The 5,534-nt window shown below is 38.3% G+C and overlaps 1 non-coding gene across 1 annotated transcript; it reads left to right on the top strand.

The window, feature by feature from the left end:
* The first annotated feature begins 5,018 nt into the window (after positions 1-5,018).
* LOC140855909 (small nucleolar RNA R71) lies at positions 5,019-5,125 on the top strand. The gene has a single exon (XR_012139353.1). It is a non-coding gene; the product is annotated as a small nucleolar RNA R71 (small nucleolar RNA).
* The last annotated feature ends 409 nt before the right edge of the window (positions 5,126-5,534 follow it).

Below are 5,534 nucleotides of genomic sequence, written 5' to 3'. Positions count from 1 at the left end.
TTTTTTTTTTTTTTTAATATTTTTTTTTACATAATATATTAAATGCAAGAAATAACTCATAGTGGAAGGAAAAGGAAATGATAACACCTGATTTTGTTCAAGCTCTCCCCTCAACTTGACCGACATTGTCCCCAATGGAGTTTATCTAATTTATTTGTCCTAAGCAAACTGAAAACAAAGAAAGCATTAGAAATTAAATAAGCTGGGTTGCCTCCCAGAAGCGCTAAGTTTTATGTCTTCAGCCAGACCAAACCTCGAAGCAACTTAATCAGAAATAAGTTGGTTCATAAAAACCATGGCATCTTCAACAGTCTTGACAGGTAATTCCAAGAATGGTTTTAATCGTTGACCATTAACTTTAAAGATAACACCATTACTTGGGTTTTCAATCTCAACAGCCCCGTGTGAAAAAACTTCCTTTACTAAAAATGGTCCTGTCCATCTAGACCTAAGCTTTCCTGGAAACAGATGTAATCTAGAGTTATATAAGAGACCTTTTGTCCGATATTGAAAGTTTTCTTATAATTGATTGATCATGAAATGCTTTGGTTCGTTCTTGTATATCCTTGCATTTTCATAGGCTTCATTTCTAAGTTCTTTCTAATTCATTCAATTGAAGCTTCCTATGGTTTCCAGCATCGTTCAAATTTGTATTTAGTTGTTTGATGGCCCACATGGCTTTGTGTTCTATCTCAATAGGCAAGTGACATGGTTTACCAAACACAATCCTATAAGGAGACATTCCTAGATTGGTCTTGAAAGCGGTTCGGTATGCCCAAAGTGCATCAATTAATTTTAAAGACCAATCCTTTCTATTGGCATTAACAGTTTTTTCCAGGATCTGTTTGATTTGTCGGTTTGACACTTCAACTTGCCCACTAGTTTGAGGATGATATGGTGTGGCCAATTTGTGGGTGACATTATACTTTTTCATCAATGTTGCAAAAGGTCGGTTACAAAAATGGGTTCCCCGATCACTAATGATTGCCTAGGAATACCGAAACGGGAGAGAATATTTTTCTTTAAGAAACTTAATGACCATTTTGCTATCGGGTGTTCTACATGCAATTGCTTCTACCCATTTTGAAACATAATCAACTGCTACTAGAATATATTCATTTCCAAAGAAATTTGGAAATGGTCCCATGAAATCGATCCCCAAACATCAAAAACTTCAACTACCAAGATTGGGTTGAGTGGCATCATGTGTCGCTTGGTGATTCGGCCATTTTCTGACATTGAGCACAATTTTTACAATATTCGTGAGCATCCTTAAACAAATTGGGCCAATAAAAACCACATTGGAGAACCTTAGCAGCAGTTTTCTTAGACGCGAAGTGACCCCCACATGCTTGATCATGACAAAAAGATAAAATATTCATGACTTCGTTATCTGGGATACACCTTCTAATAATTTGATCAGGACATTGTTTAAAAAGATAAGGATCATCCCAAATGAAATACTTCACTTGGGCAAAGAATTTATATTTATCCTGCTTAGTCCAATGAGAAGGTATCTTGCCTATGGCTAAATAATTTACAATATCAGCAAACCAAGGTTCAGTAGACAAAGACATGAGTTGCTCATCTGAGAAAGATTCATTGATGGGTGGTTCACTAGATGGTGCAACTGGAATTCGGGACAAATGATCTGCTACAACGTTCTCAGTGCTTTTCTTATCCCTAATTTCTAGGTCAAATTCTTGAAGGAGCAAAATCCATCTGATTAAACGTGCCTTGGCATCCTTCTTTGCTAGGAGATGTCTAATGGCTGAGTGATCGGTGTAAACAATGGTGTGGGTCCCAACCAAATAAGATCTAAATTTCTCTAAAGCAAAGACAACGGCTAGGAACTCCTTCTCAGTTGTGGTGTAGTTAAGCTGCGCATCATTTAAGGTTTTACTTGCATAATATATCACTCTAGGCAGCTTATTTATTCGTTGACCTAAGATTGCGCCCACAACATGATCGGACGCATCACACATTAATTCAAATGGTTCAGACCAGACAGGAGGATGAATGATTGGAGCTGATACAAGTGCATTTTTTAGAAATTCAAAGGATTCCAAGCACTCATGAGTAAATTCAAATTTAGTATCCTTTGCCAAAAGATTAGTCAGTGGATGTGCTACTTTGCTAAAGTTGGCAATAAACCTTCTTTAGAATCCAGCATGACCTAAAAATGAACGTATTTCTTTCACAGATTTAGGTGGTGGAAGACTTGCAATTAGATCTATTTTGGCCTTGTCCACTTCAATCCCCTTTTTAGAAATGACATGGCCAAGAACTATTCCCTGTTTGACCATAAACTGACATTTTTCCCAGTTGAGAACTAGGTGCTTCTCCTTACATCGTTCTAGAACTAATTGCAGGTGATTCAGACACTCGGAGAAGGTTAGACCAAAAACAGAAAAGTCATCCATAAAAATTTCTAGAAATCGTTCTATCATATCTGAAAATATGCTGATCATGCATCTCTGAAAGGTTGCCGGTGCATTACATAGTCCAAAGGGCATTCGTCTATAGGCAAAAGTACCAAATGGACAGGTGAATGTAGTCTTTTCTTGATCTTCAGCGGCTATGGGGATCTGGTTGTAACCGGAGTATCCATCAAGAAAACAGTAAAACTCTTGTCCGGCTAGTCTTTCCAACATTTGATCAATAAATGGCAAAGGAAAGTGATCTTTCCTTGTCGCAGCATTCAACTTTCTATAGTCTATACAGACCCTCCATCCCGTTTGGGTCCTAGTTGGGATAAGTTCGTTTGCATCATTTTGGACCACTGTTACCCCAGATTTCTTGGGTACTACTTGAACTGGGCTTACCCAAGAGCTATCAGAAATAGGATAAATTATTCCACTATCTAGGAGTTTCAGAATCTCCTTTTTAACTACATCCTTCATAACTGGATTAAGCCTTCTTTGGGCTTCTCTTGTTGGTTTAGCCTCTTCCTCTAAGTATATTCTATGTTGAACTATAGAAGGGCTTATTCCTTTGATATCTGCTATGGTCCAACCTATTGCCTCTTGATTTGCTTTTAGAACTGACAATAACTCCTCCTCTTGCTTGGGATCTAGGTTTGATGCAATAATTACAGGCAAAGTTTCTTTGGGTCCTAGATATGCATACTTGAGATGTTCTGGGAGGGGCTTCAGTTCTAAAATGGGTGCTTCCTCTATCGATGGTTTAGGTGATGAGTTCACCATCTCAATGATTGGTTCAGTAGGAAGTGTCGATTCCTGATTAATCTGATTTTCTTTAAGTATTTCATTGACATCCTCAGACTCATGGATTAACCAGGGGTTAGACTCTAGGTCGACTTCATCATCACTAATGTCAATGGATTCATAAATACCATCTTGGACTACATTGACATCAGCATGAGAAGAGGATTCCTGTTCTAAGTTAAAAACATTAAGCTCAATGGTCATATTCCCAAAGGATAACTTCATTAGACCATTTCGACAATTGATTTCAGCATTGGCCGTAGCTAAGAATGGTCTTCCTAAAATGACAGGTATATGTCCTTTAGGATTCGCAACTGGCTCAGTCTCTAAAACAATAAAATCTACAGGAAAAATGAAATTTTCAACCTTTATCAGAACATCCTCGACCATTCCCTTAGGGATCCTGAGAGATCTATCGGCTAACTGTAATGTGATCCCAGTAGGTTGAAGTTTTTCTAATCCTAGTTGTTCATACACCGAATATGGAAGGATATTCACACTAGCTCCTAGATCTAGCAAGGCCTTTTTTATATTGGTTTCTCCAATAACACAAGAAATTGTTGGAGCTCCAGGGTCCTTATATTTAATTGGCACATGGCTAGATAGGTATGAACTGACACTTGCAGCCAAAAATGCTTTCTTTGGTACATTAGTGGTCCTTTTCCTAGTGCAGAGATCTTTTAAAAATTTGGCATAAGTTGGAACCTGATGGATTATATCTAAAAGAGGAATATTAACTTGGACTTGTTTAAATACCTCTAAAATTTTGTCTAAATATTCAGATTTATTGGATTTCAGTCTGTTTGGAAAAGGAGCTCTAGGACTTTTAAGTACTGGACTAGGTGAATTTTCAGTTTCTGGTGCTTGAGGTTGAAAGGTAGTAGTTTTAGAAGGTGACTCGGCAGATGAGTCATCTATATCATCAAGTGCAACTACCTTATTGTCTATTTGTTTTCCTGATCTTAAGGTATGAATGGCATTTATACCATTAACTTGGTTTCCTTGTTGGGGTCGTGGACCATTTTGGTTCCTAGGATTTGGCTCATGTTGGCTAGGTAACCTACCATGTTCTCGTTCACTAATGGTCGAAGCCAGCTGACTTACTTGCATTTCCAGACGGGCTATAGCTTGGGTGTTATTATTTATGAGTTGACCCGTAGTTTGCATAAAGCTGGTATGTGTTTTCATCATGGCTTCTAGGCTTTTCTCTAAAGAGGTAATTTTTTTGTCATTATCATGGAAGCCTGGCGGGTTGTTCATCACTGGGTTGGACCTTAGATTTTGCTGATTGAAATTTGGATTACCTACATTAGGATTCTGGGACCATGAGAAATTCGGGTGATTCCTCCAACCTGGGTTATATGTGGGTGCATAAGGATTGTTCAATGGTCCTTGATAGGTGGCATTCACCTGTGCACACTCATTCGAGTAGGAACATTCTTCTAAGACATGGTCTGGTGCATTGCACCCTTTACACATGGGTGCAGATATTTGATTTATATTGGCTGGTCTCTGTAATTCTAAGGCTTCCAATCTACGTGTTAAGGTTGCAATCTTGGCCTCTGATGCTAGGGTTGGTTGAATTTGATGCATTCCTCCTCTTGAAGGTGTAGCTTTATCAGGTTCCCTAGTTGTTTCCACTGTAAATTTTTCTCGGCTAGGTCTTCTAAGAATTGCCAAGCTTCAGTAGTTTCTTTGTCCATAAATTGGCCTTGGCACATGGACTCTAGCATGGTTCTTGAGTTTGAATCTAACCCCTCATAGATGATCTGGCATAGTCTCCAAGTTTCTATTCTATGGTGTGGGCATTGGGTCAAAAGATTCTTGAAACGATCAAAGTACTTCCAAAATGATTCACCAGCTAGTTGGTAAAATTGATTTATTTCATTCCTAATCCTAGCTGTTTTATGATGGGGGAAATACTTTTTTAAAAATGTTCTCACAAAGCCCTCCCAAGTAGTGACAGAATAGTTTGGCAGACTATAAAGCCACTTCTTAGCATTGTCCTTAAGGGCAAAGTTGATTAATCTAAGTTTGACCTCATCCTCTGTTAATTGCAGTTTCATGGTTGCACATACCTCCTCAAATTCTCTAATAAATATATAAGCATCTTCTAATCCTATGAATTTTGGAAGCATATTTATGATTTGAGGTTTGATTTCAAAATTGTTAGCTGTGGGTTGTGGCAACCTGATACAAGATGGTTGGATGGAGCCAACTGGATAACACAAATCTTTAAGGGTCATGGGTTGGATTGGTTCAGCCATTGGAACAACAGGAATTGACTCAATTCTAACTAGACGACCC

The sequence above is a fragment of the Elaeis guineensis genome, chromosome 2 (genome assembly GCF_000442705.2).
Source record: "Elaeis guineensis isolate ETL-2024a chromosome 2, EG11, whole genome shotgun sequence".
Lineage (NCBI taxonomy): Eukaryota > Viridiplantae > Streptophyta > Magnoliopsida > Arecales > Arecaceae > Elaeis > Elaeis guineensis.
This window is presented reverse-complemented; position numbering and strand designations above follow the sequence as displayed.